This window comes from Protopterus annectens, chromosome 2.part2 (assembly GCF_019279795.1).
Source record: "Protopterus annectens isolate FY-2018-M chromosome 2.part2, PAN1.0, whole genome shotgun sequence".
NCBI lineage: Eukaryota > Metazoa > Chordata > Ceratodontiformes > Protopteridae > Protopterus > Protopterus annectens.
In genome coordinates, this window is record NC_056730.1 from 454,813,116 (window position 1) to 454,837,691 (window position 24,576).

The following is a 24,576-nucleotide window of genomic DNA, read 5'->3' on the forward strand; positions in this document are numbered from 1 at the left end:
GAATGACCATATCCCGGCATAAACAATACACCAAAAACAAGGAGGATGGAGGGAGTAGCTACTGCAATAGTGATCATTTGAACATCTACTGTTATGGTAAATTTACTTACACTGCTGAATTATGTTCATTATACAGATCACTGCTGCAGCTATATGGGTAGCTTCCCTTAGCTTACTACATTTGGGAGATGGAAGGGGAATGGTCAAGGACCTTCTGGAGAATGGTCCTTGCATAGCCAGATCTAGACCTAGAGAAGGAATTAATTTTGAAATATCCTGTAAACATACATATAGAGGACCAAGGTGCTACTTCTAGAATACAACTCTTTATAAAAAAAGCCATAGATGAAGTCAAGGCCATGGTAAAGTGAGCCTTGACCTTGCTTGTAATAATTTTACTGACATGACTATAGCAAAGCCTTAGACAACTATTTGGAAATAGTCTGTTTTGACACAAGCTATCCCTTCATCTTACATTCACAAGAAATGAACAACTGATCGGAAGATCTGAAAGATTTAGTTCTGTCAAGTTAGTACACAATGTTCAGTGGACATCCAAAATATGGATTATCCTTTCCCGCTCATTTTTAGGTTCAGGAAAGACAACAGGGAGATGGAAGTTTAGCTTACAGTAAACTCAGATACCAATTTAAGCATAAAAAAGGATTAGTTCTCAAACAAACCCTTTGTATATGGAATATGAGATACGATTGACTTACCATAAGAGCTTGCAACACAGATACTCTTCTTGCAGAGATCACAGCAATCAACTAAAACAGTTTTCTATGTTAAGAACTTCAAGTCAGCACTTCCAAGATGGCTGCACACTGATCAGCAGCTTAATTTCTGCTCTCCCAGTGTGACTAAAGAAACTGAGAAATAAGAGCCAGTGATATTGTTAGCCTGAGTAAAATTCAGTTACTGGCTAATAAGTACATTATCTGGATGCCAACATGAAGAAATTTAGAGATCCTAAAAGAAAAGCAACCAAAGAGAAAACACTGGCTCAGAAGAATAATGCAGCTGCTCAGCAAAAAGCAGTTCAAGCTTCAGCTTTGGTACAAAAAATGTCTTCCAGTAACTTCAAGAAAAAATAAATCAAACATGCTCAGACAAGATTGAAATAACAAACACTGAAGCAGTATAATCAACTTAAATGGCAAAAGGCTGGAAAAAGTGGAAGAAACTTTAACTAGCTATTCAGGTGAACTGAGAGGAAGAAATGAAGAAAATGTTGGCTGAGCATGAGACTTCTCAAGAAAAGCTGTTTCAAAAAATGGTAGAGTTAGAACACAGAGCACACAGAGAAAACCTGAGATTTTCTGCTCTACCAGAGAAACTAGAAGGAACATACTGTACTAATTTGATGAAATCACAAATAAGCAACTGAACTAGTATTCTAAAGCAGGATTTGTTAACTGAAAGGGCACGTCATCTGTATGCTCCAAACCTGGCCATGAGAAAGTAGCCAAGACCTGTATTAGTAAAGATGGAATCATACCAGTAAGAAAGAGCTGATCCTGGCAAAGCTGTAGCATAAGGGAAAATATTAAGCACTGGTCCAGATCACTTGTGGAAAATGATTATTCACTGCACACAAGGCAGAAAATAAGCAAATTTATCCCAGCAATCAGGGAATGTCGAGAGGCAGGTATGAGATTCAAGTTATTGTATCTGGCTGTCTTCAAAATATTTTTTCCTTGGGGAGTCAAAAATATTTTTGGATGCAGAACAAGTTAAGGAGGAAATAAAAAAAAATATCCAACAAAAAGTGAGCCAACAAACAGAAGGGTCTCTGCCTCTCATTCTTCTGACAATAAACTCATTGAGACTTTGCAAGTGAAACACTTTCCAAAATGCTTGAGAGACGAAAAAATGTATGATTTGAGTAGCAGAATCATGAGTTCCTTGGACTTGAACTAGAGTTCAGTGCTGGGAGACAGAGATGAACAGGAAGAAGGCCAACAGCACTGAAATTAGTGAATAAATGGGTGACTGTAAAGCATCAATCCTATTTGTAAAATATGGCTTTGCAAGAAAAAGTGATTGAGAAAGTCTGCCCTTTAGCTGAGTTTGTTAAATGTGTGGGTGGACTCTAAAGCATATACCCTGCTTTATGTAATGGATGTTCATAAGTACATTAAAAGGTAAAAGTAACATAAGTAAAATGCATTTTTGCTCTTATTAGTATTTGTATAAAATATGTTCATAAGTACATTAAAAGGTAAAAGTAACATAAGTAAAACGCATTTTTGCTCTTATTAGTATTTGTATAAAATATTTCATGATAAAGTAAAGCAGTTTTGAGTAGTATATAGTCAGGGGTAATTTAAATGTCTGGAGATGCTTTTCAGTGACTGTGTTAAAAATATTAATGTAAAGAAGTATTTTTAGTTGCAAGAAATATAAACTTTACAGTATAACAAGAAAAGAAAGGCTGGACAAAAACAAATTTAATGTTAATATGCCGTGATCTTGGATTGCAATGCAAAAGTGCACTACTTAGATCACATGTGGAATTAAAATATTTTCATTTTTTTCCCAAGGGTGGATGTCTACATTAATGCCCTTGACTTAAGCTATAAATAAGTGTTTTTGTTAGCAAATAGGCTTGGAAAAAAAGATAAAAATCTGAAAGCCATGAAAAATCCTAAGTTTCTTAAATCTGCAAAGATATTAGATTGTTTTTTTTTTTCCCATTAGCAAACGCTCAGTGTGAATCAAGAAGTCTGCAGCTGAAGGTAGTTTCAAGTGCATTCTGTTCTGAATGAAATTTACAGTGGAGATGGGCTATCTGCAGGTGCAAGCAATTAATCTTGAGAGTTCAAAGCATTCTTTGCTGAGAGGGAATGCAAAATTTACAGGTACAACAGCAAGCAATTCAGTGAAAAATAGAGTCTGAAATTGTGGGAAATAAATATGAGATAGCAGCCTCCCAATCAGTCTTAATACTTTTAATAGAAAAGTGTACAATTTAGTTTTATTTAAGGATAGCCAGTACACTTTTTCTTAGGGCTAAAAGTCTTCTGAAAGCATACAAGCTGCTTTTCACATCGGGGGAAACAGAAATAAGAAAAGAACAGACAGAAATCAGTGTAAGTGGGAGCATAGACTGCAGCATTCGCTTTATCATGGTTAACCTTAATTTTAGGTTAGGTAATGCCTGTGGGCACAGCTGTCAGTTTGGTAAAATTGTTCCTATCCGGAGGGATAAACTTAATTTTGGAAGATGCACAGTTTTGTGTATTTGCCCTTACATAATAGGGATGGGGTGTTCTGAAAACATCTTTAGTTTTTTGTTTGAGGGTTTTCATTAAAATAATAATAGTCTTGCTAAATGTGACGTAAATTCAGAGATGACAGCAAACAAATATGAAGATCAGCTTGCCAAACATTAGTGTGTACATGTAACACAAAAGTCGAAAATATGCATTAAAAAACTCATGCACAATAGGTGAGAACAGCATTTTTTTTTATCATAAGGGAAATGCTATCCATATTATCTTGGTATGTTAATGGCCTTATATGTATAGACAAAAATGAAAGAGTACTGAATCATATTACAAAATGAAAAGTGCAAACAGCAATGCTACAGGAGACACATTTACAAATAAATGTGTATGTGGATTTGACAAAGAAAGGATTTCAGAATGGATATTCACCTGAATATCAGGAACAAAGGAAAAGAGAAGTAATTAAACTAATTACCAAAGGGATTTCAATAGTGACAGAAGAGGAAATAGGAAAATAATTGTAGATTTGTGGTAGTGATGGCCAATGGCTGGGAGGCGGATTACTCTGGTGACTATTTATATTCCACCAAAAACTGTTATGGAGCTTAAGAAAATTTTGGGAGAATAATCAGCTTTTGGCAGGTAGTATTACAACATAGGTGGGGACTGGAAGATGATTTGAAATAATGAGGATTTATCTTGGGATGTAGAAAGGAAAATATAACAGAAGAGAACACATTTCTAAAGAAATGTATGAAAATATTTGATATGGAATATGTGAACTAAGTAGTAAGAACTTGGACATAATTTACATATTATTCTCCCAGGAACAATAACTTCGCTAGACTACACAGAAATTATATTTTACACAAACATTTGTATTTAATTGAAATCTTCAACACACATCTAATAACTATTTCAGATCACTCGCCAATAATAACTAATATAAAAATGCAGGGTAATGAAGTAAAAATGACACACTGATGCTTTCCTGCCTACTTGTTAAAAAGTGAAATTTAAGAAATGGGCATTGGAAATTATTTGAAAGTTCTTAGGGAAGATGGAAATATCAGAAGTAATAGCTAGTTAGTGGGATAAAATGAAAATGGAGTTTAAAAACATAATAGAAAACATAGATATGGTTAAGAAGTAATAGGAATTACTTACAGGGACTGACAAAGATTGAAGCATTGCAGAATAAAGGGAATATCACAGAAGAAGAAGAAGAGAAAATGCAGAATGCTTGTGAGAAAATAAGAGTACGTGGATAATATGCAAGTGTTTAGAAAGATTGCTGTTAAGCAACTAATTTTTGATAACAACTTTAGAGCACAAAAACTTCAAGTACAACAACTTAGGCAGCGGAAAGTAGAAAGGTTTGTTGCCAAGCATAGAGAGCCTAAAACAAGAAAAATAACCAAGATCCTGTAGAGGTTTTACAGACACTTCAGAAATGTTATGAAAACTTGTATAAAGCAGAGAAATGCAGAAATCAGGAAAGAGCACAATAGAAATATTTCTGGAAGACTTAATTATGTGAAGGTTAGAGGAAGATGAGGCCCAACAATTAAAAGTTAAGACAGGAGGGGATGAAATAAAAAAAAAAAACAGTGATGTATAATCAATTTTCAGGGAAGTCTCCAAAAACAAATGGCATTTCTGGGGAAGTCTGGAGGTTATGAGGAAAGAAAGTGATAAACATCTGCAAGATTTTGTTTAATGGTATTTTAAAAGGAGGGGAAGCACCAACTCCTTAGAAGAAAGCCATGGTCGCTGTATTACCTAAGGATAGTAAAGACCCATCGGACCCGGCTTCATAGAGACCTATTTCAATTTTAAACAATGATTATAAAATGCTTATGTTCATACTAGCTAAAAGAATGCTCAAGATGTTGCCAAAAATTGATAGATAAGGATCAATGTGGTTTTGCGGAGGGGAGAAAAACATTTTACAACAGTAACAGAACAATGATGGTCTGCAGGGAAGCAGATTGTTGTTGGTGGGTCTTGATGAACAGAAAGCATCTGACAGTTAGCTAGGATTTTATGAGCATACCAATGGATGCATTTGCACTTCCTGATACAATAATAAAGTTAATTAGAAGGAAACATAAAGGACTGGAGGCAAGAATTAAAGTGTACTAGTTCTTCTCTGCTAAGCTGTTTTTGAACAGATAAATCAGCCAGGAGTGTCCTCTTTCCCCTCTTTTATTTGTGTTATATTCAGAACCATTGATAAAGAAAATAACTGCAAGTATATAATTGGGATGATAACCAATAAAAGTTGGCTCTAGTTGCAGCTGACATAATTTTTGTACCAGATTAATCCAAAAAGTGACATCAGTACTGTGGAACATTTTGAGATAGTTTCAACTCTTTTTGGAATATAAAATTAACGAAGATAAAAGAACGGTTACAGCTGTAAATTATGTACCCACACCTGAATTGGTTCAGCAATGCCTATACTTATGGGGACACAATAAGATGAAGTATTTAGCAGTATTGATTAAAAAGGCTTCTGTTACAGCAGCTAAGGATATATGGGGGAGACTAAACAAAAGATAATACAAAAACTGAGGAAGTGGAAGCCCCTGTTTATGGATAAAGATAGTATGATACAAGCAGTGAAAATGTTTTTAGTCCTTTTAATTTTATACACGGGTCAGGCATATTTTTATCAACCACAGGAGAAGTTGTGGATATTAATAAAGAGTTGAAGAAATTTATCTGGTGTGGAAAGATGGCAAGAGTTAAGTGGGATAAGTTGATCCTTTCAACAGAACAAGGAGGTTTAGGATTACCCAATTTGAAGGGATATTTTAGAGCTACACAGTTATGGCTCATATACCTAACACAAGCAGAAGGTATAAAAAAAAATTGAAAGGGATGATGATGATGATGATGAAGCGGGGGGGGTTCAAGAAATAGAGAGAGTGGGATTTTGGATGTAGATCCTTAAGGAGAATAATAATCATACAGAATATTATATTCAATTCATAAAGCAGCATAAAGTATTCTAAGAAATAAGCCACCATGAAAACTGAAAGGATACTTTTGTAATAGGGATGACTGTAGGTAGGGGTACAGAAAATAGGCAAGAGGGGGCTAGAATTTACTGGAGAAAACTGGCAAAGGAACCATGGTACTGTGAACAAATAACTAGAGAGGAAAAGCTGATAGAGTTGGATGAGACCAGGAAGACGTTTGGACTGCAGGCTATAGACTGCCTTCCCTACCAAAGACTGATAACAGAGTACAGGCAAAGAGAAAAGGACAGGGTAATCTTAAATGAAAGACCTGCTCTGGTAGAATTTTTATTTGAATCTAGAACAGAAGCTGCTGATAAAAAGTGATAATTAGTACGGCATATAAAACATGGCATGATAATTATAATAATCAGTCAAATAGGAAAGACTGGAAAAGCACTATACAAGAGAACAATGGGAAGACATATGTATGGCTCCCAAATAAGCACCAAAGTCCAAAAAGTTTAGGATCTTTCCTTAGAAGTGTTTGCATAAATATTTTTATATCCCAAGTAGCCTTCAAATAATTTTTCTCAGGTAGATATCAAATGTTGGAGGTGTGAGAGGAAAGAATGAGGTAAATGGGAAAATGTGTTTTGGGAGTGCGGTGAGTTGGTAGCTTTAAAGAATTCCCTACACAGTACTGTGTCAGGAATATTGGGTGAGCAAATGACAGTAACAAAGGAAATGGGACACAGGATCTGAATTTCATACTAAGGCCTTGTTAATAAAATTCTGTTGGCTGCCAAAAAAAGCAGATCAAAGTCTAAACCATGTGAATTTGAAGTATTGGATTTTATAAAGGAGGTAAATGATGTGAAGAGAGATCTTTGGAAAGGGCAAGAAATACATGGAAATTACGGGAACAACACATGCGGAACAACGTTCAGGAGGAGGATCAGTGAAGTTTAAGGGAAGGCAGGAATTCAGCAATTTAAATAATGCTGGACTGATGATAATTACAAGGCAAGAACAGATATGTGGTGCATAGTGTATGTAAATGGATAAAAAAGTTAATAAGTTTTATTTTCTCTTCTGTTAATATACGTTTGCCTATGGCTTAAGTGATAATTAATAGAGGTGTTAAAAAACAAAAGTCAGCCAGATCAGATGGTTTAAATAGAGTAAGTGTTAGCTTCTCTAACACAAACTTAAGATCCCAAGGAAGGGACATCAGTTTTCTTGGAGGCTTCTTATACATAACCCCTTTCAAAAAAATACTGACATGAGAATGCACTGAAAGAGGAGAATCCATGGGCTGACATGCTGAAATGGCCAATAAATTAACCTTGATGGAGGACTAAGAAAGGCTACTGGTTATAACTTACACAAATATAGTAAAACCAGAGAACAACTAGCCCTGAATGGGTGCTGGTTATGTTGATGTCACCAGCTAGAAAACGATTTCCACTTACTAATATATGATTTTCTAGTAGCAGGCTTTCTTGTCTCCATTAGTGCCTGCTGCATGTCTTCAGTAAACAGGTGACTAAAAGGAATTAAGACCCTATAATTTAGTCAGTCATTTGACAATGACTGAGGTCAGGGTATATCAAATACCCCCGATCTTGTGTGAGTAGATCCATTCTGTGTGGTAATTGCCCCTGGCCAATTCCAAAAGAAGGGAGAACCACTGTTGCCTGGGTCAGAGGAATGTCACCACAATAATCTTGGTGAATTCCTTCTGAATCTTCAGAAAACAGTTGGATATCACTCGAAAGGGTGGAAAAGCATGCAAGAACATTCGTGTCCAAGGACAAGAATAGAAAAGGCAACTGATCTTCAGGTCTTCTTGTATGAAGTGCAGGAGCAGAAGCATGCCAGCTGATTGTTCAGAGAGGAGGCAAATAAGACTCTTAGTTATTCCCCTCAGATGGATCAAATCGTGGAAGACTCCCTGACTTACTTTCCATTAATGAGGATCTGCCTTTGTCCTGCTCAGCTTGTCTCCACATATTTTTCCTCTGATGAAATGTAGGATGCCTGTAGAGTGAGACTACGCTGTGAAGTTATTTTATATCCCAAGTCAACATGGCTAGCTTACAAAGGAAGAATGACCTGGTTCCCCTCTTGCTTGCTGATGTAGCACATGACCATGATATTGTCTATAACAACCTGAAGAGGTACTGCAGACTAAAGATGATTTAGAGTTGAGTGCTATGGAAAATATTAGGGTTCAACCAAACACCCTAATAATGGGCGATTTCAACTACCCCACCACTAACTGGGAAAACTACTCATGTACCAACTCCTTCACTCATCGCTTTCGAGAATTCATAAATTCCAATGCCCTGGATCAACTTATCCACACCCCCACCAGGGGCAATAATATCTAAGACCTAGTCATTACCAACACGAGTGACCGGTGTTCCACACCTGAAGTCAACTCCTCGATGGTCAGATACGACCATAAGCTTATCACCCTAGATATCCACATCCCATCCCCATTAAGGAAACCATGGTAAAAAATTTCTCCAAAGCCAACTTCATGCTTCTTAAGACAGAAGTGGTGAACTTCATGACACCCATGCAGATGGACAAAACAGTTACTACTGCTGAATCCTACACAAAAGCACTCTATGAGCACTTACACGAGTGCATGGATCGTGCTATCCCAAACAGAACCAAGACGCTATCCTCCCAAAAAAGGAAGTCAATCTGGTGGTCCCCTGCCATAAACAAACTCTACAACAGAAGGAAGAAACTGTTGCAAAAGAGAGTAAAATCCCATGGAGTGGAGGAGCTCCCTGGTCAGTCTCAGTAAGAAGCTGGGATCCCTTATAAGATCCTCCAAAGGTTCAGTGCTAACTTTATCCCCCTCTCACCCCCTAATAGGCCCATATCTATACAGGAAGAATGCAGAATCCTTGTAATCACAACTAAGCAGGTAAAAGCTGCACTCTCTAAAGCCAATAACACAGCATCCATGGGACCGGACAACATCCCAGGCTGCGTTTTACAAGAACTTCAAAATAAACTGGCTCCCCACCTAAGCACTATGTTCAATCATAGCCTCATGTCAGACTTTGTGCCCACTGAATAGTGCACAGCAACAGTTATCCAACTCCACAAAGGGGGAGCCACCACTGATCCCGGGAACTATCACCTTATTAGCCTGAAGAGGCTGGTCTGTAAGGCCATGGAACGTATCATCATGGAACTCATAAACAAAGACATTGGTAACCTCCAAACTCTGGACTCCACCCAGTTTGGGTTTGTGAAAGGCAGATCATGCCTCCTAAACCTGACTGACTTCTTTGAGGCAGTCACAAAAGCCATAGACAAGGGTAAGGTGGTTCACACAGCCTAGCTTGACCTCGCTAAGGCTTTCGACACCATCCCCCATTTTGGAATTATAGCTAAACTCACTAAACTAGGTATAAATCCCTACATCACAAGATGGATTGCCAACTGGCTCACTGACAGAACCCACACTGTAAAAGTTGCAGACTCCAAATCTGACTTCAAACCAGTGACAAGTAGAGTACCACAGGGTTCAGTCCTGGGACCTCTCCTGTTTGGTATCTACTTCTCTGAAGTACAGGCTAACACAGAAGGCCTTTGGCTAAAGAAGTTCGCAGATGATTGTAAACTAGGAGCCATAGTAGAGTCCCCAAATGATGTGGACATTCTACAGAAGGGCCTCACTGAGTTAGATGCCTTGTGTTAGAGCCATGGCCTCAAGCTCACTGCTAAAAAGTGCATTGTCATCCCCTTTGGTAAAAACTCTGTACCCATGAACTACCACATAAATGGCAGTCTACTTAATGCCGAATGTGTGATAAGAGACCTTGGGACCTAGGTGGACACTAGTCTCTCCTTTGATAATTACATCGCCACAGTAGTCAGGAAATCCTTTTATGTGGCACACCTCATCACAAAAGGGTTCTCATCCAGGAAAAGAGGTAATTGTTCCCCTCTACTCGGCACTCATTACACCCATTATAGAGTACAACGCCCCTTCTGGAATGTACCTCACAAGTCATCTGTAGCAGCTGGAAAGGCCACAGAAGTACCTCACAAAGAGGATTACTGGCCTCAAACAGATGCCCTACACTGACCGTCTCAAAGAACTTCAGTTTACTCCGTATCATATCGCCTACTCTGAGGTGATCTCTGCCTAACATATAAAGCTATGTCAAACCCAGAGCTGTTGGATATGCTACACCTAAAAAAATCCCAATTCCTCCAAGCTACACGCTCTAGGGACCTAAACCATGTCATCACAATAAACAAGACATGCTGGAGGGATAGATTCCTGTCCCAGAGAATTCCCATACTCTGGAACAAGCTACCCATCTATATCAAGCAAAGTTCCACATTAGCACCCTTCAAGAAAAATCTTAATGAGTGGATGGGAAATGGGAACTACACCCCAGGGATCACTTCTGTGGCTCTGCTTGAACACACAGGAAAATAACTTTCTTGAGTGGTGCAAGCTGGGGAACCTTGTTGGCTAGGCTTATTTTGGGTCCTTGGGCCGATAACCTAGTACTTACCTATGAACCTATGATCAGGGCAAGCATCTCTTTTATATTTATATGCTTGCATCTATACTTGGTGTCCCACAGACCTTGCACTTTTATTCCTCCTTAAACCGCTCCTCAAGCAAAGTCCGAGGAGTCTGTGGTAAATGACTGCTTTGGAACACAGAGGTAGAAGGGGAGACTCAGATTTAGTGATATTTTCCATCTTCACAAAGTGATTTCTCTTCTGACAAGTCCCATCACTTGGATTCGAAAAGACAAAGGATGTTGGTGATTGGACTAAACAGATTTCAGACACTATTGCATCTTTTTCATGTGGAGTCTTGCCAGGGGTTTCATGAGAATCATAGATGTTATGAGACCCAAAACCCTGAGGTATTCTCTTACACTAATCAAAGTCTCACTGGAAAAGCTTAAAATAGAACTAGATGTAGACCTACTTTTTCCAGTGGAAGAAAAACTCTGAACTGAGGTGTCTAGTGGACACACTAGGGAAACAATCCTGTATGAAATAGTCAAAAAAGACTTTTGAATACACTCTTTGAATCCCAGCCTGTCTAACAGATTTCTTACCGAAGTGAGAAAGAGTCCTGACACTTTGAAAATGACTCTGCAAAGATAAACAAATTACCTAAATATGGAAAAACGTGGCTAACCTGTAGCCTGCAATGACCTACAACTGGAGCTAGACACTTTTTGAACACACTTGGTGCAATGGATAGTCCAATGGGTAAGACAGAGAGCTGATAATGTGATCCAGACACACAAAACATTAACAGCTAAATACGTATGTAATGACAAGCATCTTCTGAATCTAGTGTTACCAGGACAAATGAATGAGGAAGGAGAGTTAATGGGTTATTAAGTGACAGCATTTTGAACTTGGGCACTACCACAAACAGGTTTAGGAAAGAAAGATCCAGAACTGGTCTCCAAGCACTTTCCTTCTTTGGCATTTAAACATCCTTGAATAAAAACCTTTGCCAACCAAGGAAGAAGAAACTGGCTATCACTCGCTGACACAGCATGTGATGAAGGACAGGGGGAAATAAGAGTCTACCCTAGTGGTGAGAATTTATCCCCTGAAAGAAGGGACTTCCTCCCACTTCCATCTGTAACCTTGATGAATGATCTTTAGAACACATGTGGGTTATTCCTGAATTATTTTTGAACCCCCTTGTCATTTCTTCTTAAATGTCTGATTACCTGCATTTTGTTGAGACTGTTTATTTTGCTTTTTGCCAAAATTGGATACATTTGAGAAAGTTGGGGAAGCATGCAATTTTTCCCGTACTTATCAATAATCTTCCCATCCATATCAGAAAGAGTGCGACTGGAATTAACCAAATGTTTAGTAGCAGTAGGGTTAACTACATTACAGCTGCTAGATCAGATTTAGGAAGAGTGCATAAAGCATAAAAGAGTGAGGAACTTTAAACATTCTATCTGCCTTTTTAAGAGAAGCAAGCTGAGTGTCAAGAAGATTACAAGTAGTGACACACATATCACCTCTGGGGAATGGGTGAAGGTTCTAGAAATTCCTTCTGCAACAAATGGTGTTTCTTTCCCAAGGAAAACAAGAAGCAAAAGCCGGTAAAAATTTAGTCTTTAAAGGTCACTTTTTCTTTTTTTTTAACAGAAAAACATGGTAAAAAGCACTCAAAAAACACTTTCCCAACCCCGAAAGTACAATAAACACAATTTCTCCACAGGAAAAAAATGATTTTCGGATACTGTAAATAACTTTTAAATTGACAGGAACGTGCACTCACATTTAGAAGTACAGTCAAGTAACTGTGACAGTCCTTTAAAACACAGACATCTAGCTTAAAAATAACTTTCCTAAACAGTAAAGTACAACAAAGCAACAATATTTTAATATGGAATGTTATTCTCCAAAGGAAACTGATCTGTCCAACAAAGGAACAGCACACGCCCACCGTTGATCTTTGAAAGCCTGTAGAGGATGACTGTCTTCAACGGCAGGATAACTCTGAAGAGCTTGGCAGCCAAAACTATCTTTAAATAGGCTCAGCTTGAGCTGACTAATGGTTTGGGTGTGTGGAAGGTGACCTGTTGCTTTGGAAGCTGGTTGGCTGTCATATCCTTGGCAGGATATAACCCATATAGCTAAGGCTACTGCAGCTGTGATCAATACGAAGACCATCTGTCAGGGTCTGTTGTGATTTCCTCTACCGCCCTGTAAACCAAGTACCACTAAAACCTGTTGGCATAGGTCAGGGATGTGTCCATGTTCTAACATTTTTTAAGAAGATCAGGGTTAGTTTTTACTTGATTCAGTGTAGGAAACCACAATGCATGTTAGCCTGCAGTGGTGGTGTAGAGGGATAAAGTCCTGACAACATCCAGGTGATCAGAGTTCGACTAGTGACTTGGGTGCTTGACTGCAAAGGGAGGGATAATAGGAGTCGCCATCTTGGGGGGAGGATGGTGGCTCCTATGCCGCTTGTGACACTGCTCCAACGGCAGACTCTAGGAGTCTCTTCAAGCAGAAGGAGCTAGTTCAAGTAAGATGTGGGTGTAACTGCAAAAGATGGTAATGATAGCTCTTGGAACACAAGACAGAGCATGCATGTTAGGACATAAAGATCTAGGTAAGTACAGCATATGGCAGGGTTACTTCATAAAATCAAAAATGCTCCCACTGACAGGATGCCAGCAGAGCACAAAGCACTTTCATGGCTCCCTAGATGATAGCTCCCTTTGGACAGCATAATGTTTGATCCAGATGGTTGTGATGATGGTCGGCAGGCATGAGGGTAAAAAGAAAAAAAAAACCACTAGGAATTTTCATTTAGTTTCACCTTCTGCTGCTTAGCACCTTTCCTCTCTCAGGTGGGCTGGATGATGGTTTTCATGGGGCATCAATGCTTTCTCAGTATGAAGTGGGCATCCATCACACCAACTTTAGTCTTCGAGGTCCAGCTGGGAAGGACTCCCACACTGGTCCCTCCCCTGGGTACAACCTTTACCAGATGCAAAACTGTCCACTACACTTTCTTGAGAGATACAGCCAAGGAATCTGTCTGTACCATCTTTAGTTCTTTTATGGTCATGGTCCAGCAGGGAAGGATTCCCCTTCACTTGTTCCTGTGTGTTGTTCTTTCCAAAGGTAAGACTCTCAATTACATGTCCCTGGGAAAACAGCCAGACAACCAAGGCTCCTCAGGTCTACTCATACCTAAGGCAAGGTGGAACAGAAAACTGTCTTGCAAAGGCAATCCACTTAAACATGTACTACTACAGAAAAGTCCTTATTGAACAGTAATATGTTCATTATATGGATTACTGTTGCAGTATCAGACTGGTGAGACAATTTACAGAGTTTAAAAAGTTTGAGAGGTGGAAGAATTTGTCATAGGATTTTGGGAATATCCTGTTGAATCTTGAACAGCACTTTTGGAATAAGGAGAAGGGGAGGGAAAGCACAGAGAAACATCCCCTTTCAAGAAAAATATAAGATGTCCACCTTCTAAACCAGAGGACATGGGATTCTAGCACAAAATAGTGGAAATTGTCTTTCAGAGAGGAGGGAAAAGGATCTATTTGAGTATCCCACTGAAGGACAATGTCTGGAAACACATCCCTGTGAAGCATCCGTTCATGGGATTGAGTTAAGGACATGTTCAGAGTATCTGCCACAATGCTTTGACCTGAGGGAATGTAAACTGCCGGAAGAGTCATTTGATACTGGATAGCCAGATCCCACACTAGGAGTGCTAACCCACAAAGAAGATAATATATTGTCCCATACCACATCACAGTCATATTGTCTGTAAACACCTCGAGAAGTCCTGGAAAGAAAAGAGGATGAAAAGCCTGAATTGCCAGCAGAAGAGCACTCATTTCTTTGACATTGATGTGCTCATTGCGGGTGCTGCAAACAGTACTTTTGGATGACTTCAAACACTGAGACAATATTAATTTCATGAACTTTAATTGTACTTTGACTTGGGAATGGGGTTCATTCCAGTCATGGTATCAGAAATCCAAACAATTTGGAGAAATTTAAAATATTGAGAAGGCAACCACACCTCTTGCACCTTTAGGGAGCCAAAAATTGCTCCCCATCCCACGTCTGAAGAGTCTTTGAACAGCTCCTGGGAGGGAAGAGGGGGATGAAAGGGGAGCCCTGGATTTAAAAATAACTGTAGGATGCACCAGTGAATTTCCTTCTTGAGACAAGGCAGAAGAGGAACTAAAAATTCTAGGCAACATGCATGTTTGAAACCAAATTGACCTCTGAAACCTTCTCAAGTGGAATTTGGCCAGAGGGAGCAGAGGTATGGTGGATGCCATGAACCTCAGAGATTTGAGAAATTCCCTGGCTGTTATAGAGGTCAGAGAAAGAAGAGTTTGAAAAAAGAAAATTAGTGTTAAGGCCTTGGGAGGAGGCAAGGATGCCAACAGAGGCACAGTCTGAATCCTCCACCAGAGAAATACATGGTCTTGAGGAGGAGTTAGAAAAGATCTTTTGAAATTTATTGTGAACCCCAGGCTTTGACAGAAATGGCAAATGAAGATTTTGCAACAGGATCTCTGGAGAGGATGCCTGAAAAAGAAGGTCATCCAAGTAATGGAATACTTTGATCCCCTGAATGCTGCAAAAAGCAATGACAGGAGCGAGGCATTTGGTGAATACATTTGGGCAGTAGAGAAATGAAAATGCAAGGAAGCAACAGAGAAACATAGAAACTTCCTGAAAAAAGGGATGAATAGGGATATGAAGATAAGCATCCTCGAGACCTAGAGACACCATGTAAGCTCAAGGGAGCAGAAGAGGGAACAAAGTATGAAGGGACAACATTCAAAAAGAGGGAACATTCAGAAAAGTGATCAGATGAGACAGGTCTAGAATCTGTCTCCAAGAACCCTCTTTCCTGGGTACTAGAAACATCCTAGAATAAACCCCCCTCCTCCTTTGAGACACAGGCACCTCTAAGTCAAAAGATCCTGAAGCACCGCTGGAAAGAAAGGCAGTTGTTCCTGAGGTGGTTGAGGGATACCCATAAAAGGGGGAAGGGATTTCCAGAAGATGAAATACTCCTAGTGAATGACGGACAGGATCCAAGTATCCTGAGTAATCTGTAGCCAAAAAGGAAGAGAGAGAGAGAGAAAGGTGAACAGAGGGGAAAGTGACTGGGAAGAACAAGATAGTCAGACCACACCTGGTTTATCTGGAAAGGGAGATTTCTGAGGCACAGAAGTCTGAGTAGCTTTAGCAGGAAGAGCCCACTTACCACCTTTTTACCTTTAGGAGGAGGGCAAGATTGCCTGCAAACAAAAGCTGACTTACTAGGGTAATTTCTCTGGAATTTAGGCACAAGAGAAACAGTTAAGTTCCTGCAAAGTCTCACCCTTATCCTAAAGGGACGTAAACAAAGCATCAGCAGCTTCCCTAAACAAGTGTTTATTATCAAAAGGGGCATCCATCAACTCAGCCTTAACATCATGAGGCAGAGGTTGAAGGCAAAGCCAAGAATATCTCCTCATCACTGACCAAAAATCAGCAGCCCTAGAAGAAGCAACTGCTGTATCATAACTACACTTGATGGAATGATGAGCCACCTGGGAGGAAGTCCCTTACAAAGAAATGGCAGAAGTCTTACCCTCACAGTCTGGAAGGTCAGAAATAGCCTGACAAGCCTGGGATAAGATAGCTAACAAAAATCTAGACACATGGGTCTGGTAATTCACAGACCTAAAAGCCAAAAAGCCAAGGTGGCAGAACTATAAATCTTCTTGCCTAGCCTTTCCATGGTCTTGCTATCTTTATCAGAGGTAAGTAACTTGGGAGAAGGAAGCAATTGGGAAGGCTTGTCAGAGGCAACATACACCACTGAGGGGGTCAACAGAAGGACATTTGTACAAAAGTATACGGTCCTTAGGCACTCTATAGAATCTATCAGGCTTTTTATGGTCAGGGAGCTGAGAGTCAACAGGAGAAACGGCAGAAGGCCTAGGAGAATCCAACTGCAACAACTCATAGTACCTTTTTTGTACCTTAGAAACCTGAGCATAATCCCATTTAAAGAACTCAATCATCCTAGAGATTGTCTCCAAAAGAAATCTCTTCAAAAGGTGTATCTGGACTAGTAGACTCCTCTTCCTATGAGCCATAATCCAAAGGAAAGGGAATTTTGAGAAGAGTAAATAAGGGATTCCTTATCAGAATCTGGCTCTTCCTCAGAAGAATCCTATTACCTGGGTCTTTTAAAGGGAGTAGAGGACCAAGGAGGGGGTTCAGGAACAGAAACTCCCTGAGAAGGGTTCAGTGCCATCAAAGCACCAAACAAACCCTGAGTAAAAGATTACCATTCACTTTCCGGGTCCTTTGGAGCAGGAAAAATGTGCTTAGTCTTTTAGTCTTTCGCTTTTTCTTTAATGGGAAGTCTGCCTTATAGAATTCAGAAGGCCATGATCCAGGACGACATTCAATGATTGTAGTAGGGACTTCTGCTCTGACTAATATCTGAGGAACTCCCCTAGATCCCTCACAGATAATCAGCCATGGCTCTCCCTGAGCGTCTGAAGCGGATATCTGTAATGCCTCCTTGGATGTGCTTAAGGTCGGATTCCCGTCGGACTCCAACCTCGATATGGCAGAGGAATCCAACAACAAAGCCAGGCAAACGTACGGGCATTAACTCACCTTGGAAGAGATGTCCAGCACAGGCTGAACAGCAGAAGATTTTAGCCTAGGCTTCTTGGCCTTCTTCTTCATTGATGGTTGTCCCTCGGAGTGAGAGATTCCCTCCATCATATCTTTCATGAGAAGCTTAAGCTGCTGATTCTCCAGGTAAAGCGCCAGAGAAGAAAGTCGACTGCACAGGGTTTTAGGAACAAAGGCCTGACAGATGGAACAGGACATATGGTCATGTGAGGTGCCAAGACAAAATAAAACACTGTTTGTGGCAGTATTTATGGGGAATCTGTCTCCCACACTGGCATTTGCCCTTCTTGGATGACATGAAACCCCACAAGCAACAAAAGAAAATAAGTAAAAAGGGACCCCAATGGGGCACTTATCTACAAAGGCTAGGTAAAACCAGCAATGGAACGTAGACATTCAGACCGACGATCAAGAGATGATGTTTGGACTGGCAGCAAAGTAGTTCTGAGAATGGCAGGACCAGATGTCACCTTTATGCCCTACGCTATGTGAGGAGCATATATGTGATGTATGGCATACCTTAAAGCAACCTAAAGCTTTGGTATACTAGCTGGACATTGGGCCACCCTTGGCAGGGGATCCCTAATGTTATGAATACTCCAACAGTGATATGGAAGGACATCTTATTCCCATCTAGATTCTTCCCATGAGATGAACAGCAAAAAGAAAACATGCCAGCTGTTTAGAGACTGTCTGAAAAATGTCTTCCCTCCCTTTTTAGTTGAAAAGATACAAAAAGTTTTTCTGAAGTTTGGATACTTGTTTTGTTCTATCTAAATAATATTTTAGTTGCTAATGCAAGTATAAAGAATGTCAAATTATCTCCTACTTGATCAGAGGCACAGGAAAAACAAAGATTGACAGCTGTATGGTGTGGTGTAATGAAATTTCCATAACCACTTTAGACATAAAAAAAAGCTTGTCCTCAGGTGAACACTGAAAATCATTCCTCATTGGCACTTAATAGTTCTGTAATCCTCCTAGTTGATGCTACAGCAGGCAGAAGTGCTGCTTTCCACGAGAGAAACTTTAGTGCTGAAGCTACTACTGGTTCAAAGGGTGGCTGTGTAAGATTGTTCTACACGAAGTACAGATCACATGGAGGAGCAGTCTTTTGTCTAGGTGCTCTCAAGATGCGACACCTTAACTCAGTCATTCATTCCTGAGTGGCAGCATACTAATTAAGAAACTGTTTGGCCGTAAAGATGACAAAGGAGCATCTGTAGGCAAACAGGCTGAGAAGACTAACAGATGTGCCTTCACTGAGGTATATGCCACCTCTGTTCTAATGAATTCATGCAGATACAGGAAAATCACTGAGAATGAAGTTGAAGAAGTGTAGAGTCTTGATTCTTGCTTTGGAACCAGATGGAGTATCGCTTCTGTTAAAAGGGTCTTTTAAGAATAAAAAAAGAAAAGTGTATCGTTCCTTGGTCAAGATAAACTCATGGCTGAAAGGGCGCAAGGTTATATCATCCATGACTGTGAGCTACAGGATCTTCAGGTTTTGGTGTAGACATGTTCTCTTTCAGTTAAGTTAAGGATCATTTGCAGAGGGAGCAGAAATGTTTTCTCCCTAGCTACTGATAAGGGATGGGAGAACAACTGCTGCCGGAACTAACAAATTGCCATCAACAGTATCTTTGGCCATTCCTCCACCCAAGGGATCAAGGGGAATACATATAGAAGTAGACTTGCTCAGTTCATGGAGAAGGCTTCTACTGCCCAAGTCTCTTTGTATGGTGCACTGGAGTAGAACTTTCTCCCTTGTCTTTTGCTCAGAAAAGCAAAACATCTACCTCTGGTACTCCCCCGCTATGGTCCAGTTGTAAGAACACATCCCTGGCCAACTTCCCCTAACAGGAGTCTGCATATGATCTGCTCAAGTAGTTTGCTAATAACTTTTGCTGGAAAGGAATGTAAGCTGACCTTAGGATTACATATAAATCTGACACTTCTTTCCCAAGAAACCACTGCCAGCCTGCACAACAAGCAGTTCCTCCCTATTTATTCATGTACCACATTATGTCGTTTGTGACCCCCTGGTACACTCCCTGCTTCCACAATGGTTTGAATGCTTTTACTGCTTGGACAACTGCCAATATTTCTTTTATGCTGATCTATTTCTTTCACTGGGTGTAGCTCTACTTGTCTAGACCTTGATCCCCTTTGAGTGGGCTGCCTGGTTTGTGGCAGTGGCATCAGAGGACAAAATCTGGTTCACAGTGTCCTACCTGAATTGCACCCCCTTGGTTTTTCATACCTGACTCACCCATCATTCGAATTGCTGAGTTATATATATAGAAGACAGGGGATCATCTTCAGGGACTAGCTATGCTGACTCCTGGTGCTCCTGAGATACCACAAAAGCTTTCCAATATGCAGCCTTGCTAGGGGTGCCATCAAAATTGTAAAAGCCATGTATCTCAGTCTTCTTTGAAATTCTTTTGCTGTTATTTTAAGTTTCATGAGAAGCATCCAGAAAATGAGCTGCTAGGGATTCCACCCTGACCAGTGGGAGGAAGGCCTTCTGGTTTACGATTTCCAACAGGGTCCACAAGAATATCACTCTTTTGGAGGGTAACACATTAGACTTGGGAAGATGGACAGACAGTCCCAAAGTTTGAAAGCAATCCCTTGTGAACTGTGGTGCCCTCTCTAGCCCCTCCTATGATTGGGCATAGGTCAGGCAGTCATCCAGATAAGGGTATATATGAATGCCCTAAGTTCTGCAATGCATCAGATCATGAATGCACAACAGTAAAACTAAAAGGCAAAGAGGTAAACTGGTAATGGAAATTGCTGCTTCATACTGATAAAGTCTGTGGTCCTTGTGAATAGGAATAGATAGGGGCACATCCTTGAGTTTCAGGGTTCCCATCAGACCTTTTAGGGACAGGAGGGATAAAAGGACATATAATGTTAGCATTCTGAATTCATGGAACCTTCACAATGGTATTTAACCTGAACAGGTCCAAAAATGGGTTACCAAGGGCACTCCTTTCTAGGCACTAGGGAAAGTCTGCTTTACCAACTAAACAGTATTTATATTTTCATCCATTCTCTTAAAACACTTCAGCTGCAGCAAGCCCCAAAGATCAGATCCTTGGATAATGGGGAATTCAGGGGGTTGCACTCTGAGAACATGTGGTAGGGGCTAAATCTTCAGTCAACGTGTCTTCTAATGACAGACCCTAAAATGTCATATCCACATTTAATGACATGCTTTCCTATCTGAGTAACAGCCAGGGTAAGTTATAGGTGTTTAGCCTTCTGAGCTTTGTCAGAAACCACCCATAGTTTTATCAGCTGACTGAGAAGCTCAACTTGCAAGTGGGTCTCACAGTTGTGTACCCTGAAGGCTAGGGTGGCAGCCTTGTACTATTTTTTCCCAAAGTGGTCAATAATCTTACTCTCTAGGTCATTCTGAAAGATATGCAACCTGCTTCCATAAGTTTCTGAACACAAAGGTACCACTGCTGGATCAGATGCTGTTTTTGTATACAAGAATTTGTGAAACGTCTGCACTCCTGGAGCAGGAGATTGGAAGTCTGGTTCCAGAGAGACATGATCTTTATGACTTGGGTGGATAGAGGGGTACTCCAGTCCCAATAAATCAAAACAGCTCTTTTGAGCATACTGGACATGTTTAGCATCCCATTTGAAATTATGTATAAAATACCACAGAATGAAATGTCCTCAGTGAGACAGAAAACATGGCATCTTCAGTGTTTGTATCAAATCCTGGGGTAGACAAATGAGATGCATACATCACATCTTTCTCCTCAGTATATGAAGAGTCTAAGTGCCTCTATGAAAATGGCCCCATCTTTCTGTTAATGGAGGCAACTCCTCATCTGGTCCACTGTCAGCTGCAGGCATTGTATGAAATGCAAAAAACCCTAGGCTGCTTGAAGCAGTCCTAGGTAGAAGCCTGAGAAATGTGTGTGTGTGTGTGTGTGTGTGGGGGGGGGGGTCCACCTAATGCCTGAGGCCCAGGCAACTGGACAGAGCTCAGCTGTGTGGCTGTCATATGTTTGGATCAGTAAGTTTTCTTAATGTGGTCATGGAGGCATGGGTCTGGCTGATGTCCTCATACACAAGTGCTAAGTGGTTTCCTTCTCTGCCTTGGAAATAATCAAACAGTTTTTTGAGGCAAATGCCTCCAAAGAGGAGTCCAGGCATACATCTTGTGAAAGGGTTTGGCTTAGGAAGATATGCCAGGATTTGAAGGCAAGAATGACTCCATACAGGCAATGTCACAGGCCTGGGATGATGCAAATGACTAGACCAGAGTCTGAGAAGGTGCCTAAGAAGACCTCCCACTCTTGAACCATGGAAGGATCTTTGCACTTGAGAAAAGTGCGAACTGTTTCCCTTTCCTCATTCTCTCCCAAGGATCCCTTTATCAACTGTTAATTAAAACATGTTATTCCATTTTCCTTTCTTTTCCTAGCTGGGATGTCCATAATTTAGAGGCAATTCTGAAGGACTCAAAGGCAGAACATGTAAGGCCACAAACCTCTTACTTTCCAGATAATCCTGAGGAGAACATTTACTTCTTCTTATTGTTTTAAGACTAAAGCACTGGAAAATACTACAGTTAGGATACTGGAGTGTCGTGATCAAATGTTAGATGAAAAAAGAAGTGTGTATGGAAGTTTTTATACAACATCTGCCTAGCATATATTTTCTATCCATTTTAGAAGTGGGCATTTATTAAGAACATTATTATCATCAGACCATACCACTTCTGCAATAAATTAAATGTACTGAAAAAGACACAAAAAAGTTTTCCACACTGGGGTACTTATCTGGAAGCTTGGTTCTAACACAGGCCTAAATGCTGGACTAATATACGTTACTAGCAAGAATCATCAAGAGAACTTTAATGAAGCAACAATAAACTAAAGATGGGGTGGGCAGCTTTATTCGGTGAATGCACTGTCAACCCAGGAATTCTGGCACCCATCCAGCTAGGCGGGGAAGGGCATTAAGCTCTGGACATCAAGTCAGATGATGGACCTTCTGCAGAAGAAGCCCCAACAGGCAGTACTACTGAAACAGTAATCCATACATGAACATCTATATGTGATTTAGAACCTGGGCCATCTTGACTTGTGAAATCCTGCCTTAAGTTTCTCCACCCAGTTGTTTACTTGACTATCTGGTCCAAGGACGTAGGGGTTCCTTCCAGCTTAAAAATTCAATTATCTCCATTCTCAAGAACATATCCTTTGATCTTGTCAGTTCGGCAAATTATGTCCCATTCTCTAACCTTCCGTTTATTAATAATTGCAAGACTGCTAAGAAAGTGATTTATTTTATTTATTTATTTTACATTTGTTTACTGGGTAGTGTCCAACTGGGCTGGACTACCCGTTTTCAGCGGAGACCCGGGAAGAAAAGCTCCAGTTACAAAACATTACAATAATAAAATGCAGAAATGACATCAGAATGCTTGTAATAAGATACAAAAATTACATAAGAGAATTTAAAATAAAAATAAGTACAGTATTTACATCTGAAGTAATAGAAAATTAAATAATACTCAAATGTAATTGTGATTACCATTCTTACATTAATAGCTTCAAGCAGAGAATTAGCAATCACTAGTGATATGGAACAAAAGTTTAGAGCTGTAAAGGTATGTTATTCAGAGATTAGAAAATTAATGAATTTAAATGTGTTTGCATAGCTGAGACAGCAGGTGAAAAAAACAAGTCAGATGCGAAAAATGTAAGAAAATAATGTGGCAGAGGAGCGAGGAGTTATCTGGTCTGGCTACAGGGGCAAAGCCACTTATTTTTTACATATTTATTTAATTCCATTTTAAAAGAAAAGTACCAGGGGGTGCTTTGTATGTTAGTTGGGACAGCATTCCAGGACTTAGCTATTTTGTTAGAGCAGAGGGAGTCACCATGGTAGTTATGATGGTAGTTATGTACAGATATATTCCTTTTAGCATGTCAGGACCTACTTGATTATTTTCTGTTTGGTTTAAATCAAGGAACAGCTCTGATACTGCCTTCACCAGGGTGGTTAGTAATCCTCCTTATGGGAAGAGATCAACAGTTCTACTCCAACATGGTCCACTCTGATCTCTACAACCCGTTGCACTGAAGAGTACAGCATCTTCAAACTCATTCTGGTTTTAATTCAAGCACTTGGGCGATTTGTCTCTCAACTTCAGGTTCATGCTCAACAAGCATTTCTTGGAATAAATTCCTTCAGTAACCACCAACAAATCTGTGAACTTCTTCAGTGCTCTCTACTGACACTTTTGCTGTTCATGATGCACACAGTACTGTTCAGGGAATTTCTAAATGGAAGATGTAGTACCTATCCCTTTTCTCATGCATTGTGTAAGATTTTACTGCCTGAATTATACATGACAATGGATGAACTGCAGTCAACTAAAATTTTAGCAAAAACAGAAGCAATGCTTGTATGTGCCACTATCTCCCCTCTCATGTACCATTGTTTTTTTTTTATCCTCCCCTTCTATGGATGGAATTTTTGGACAGTGCATATTCAGTGCAAGACCAGCATATTATTCTTGATCACAGACTGACTCAAAAATCATTTTGCCAGCTGTTCCTCAAATTATGCTATTTCCACATAAAAAATATCATCTTGGTTAAATGTCTTCTTCAGTCTAAACTCCTTGCGATGGTAGTCTATGCTCTTGTTTCTTCAAGCTTGGTTTACTAGAATGCTCTTTATATTGGATTTGCAGAGGGTGGCCTTGTGCAGCTGTAATAGGTACAGAATTCCACAACCATGTCTTTAATTGAAGGTCCTCACTCTAATCATGTTACCTTGCAGTTTAGGCTCAGCACTTGTTGCCAGTCACTGCAAGTTAAGTGATTAAAAGCATGCTTTTGACCATTTGTGGCTCACACAACCTGGAACAACCTGGGTTCTTTCTATTTGCAAGAGATCCATTTCATCTAGTAATTTGTTCACCTTGTAAGATTATCAGGTGAGAGGGCTAACTGTTCTTGGGGCCTATCTTGAGTCTTCAAGCAGACTATCATTCAACTAGTGAGCTCTGGAGCTTGTAAATTCAACCACCTTCCCTGATATGTGATTCTGAGACCTCCGTCCGAAGGTCCCCAAAACGTCTATCTCAT

General features: G+C 40.0%; 1 protein-coding gene across 1 annotated transcript in view; it reads right to left on the reverse strand.

Moving 5' to 3' along the window:
- GFM2 (GTP dependent ribosome recycling factor mitochondrial 2) overlaps positions 1-24,576 on the reverse strand; it is a 1,110,238-nt gene that overhangs the window by 414,079 nt on the left and 671,583 nt on the right. The window lies entirely within an intron of this gene.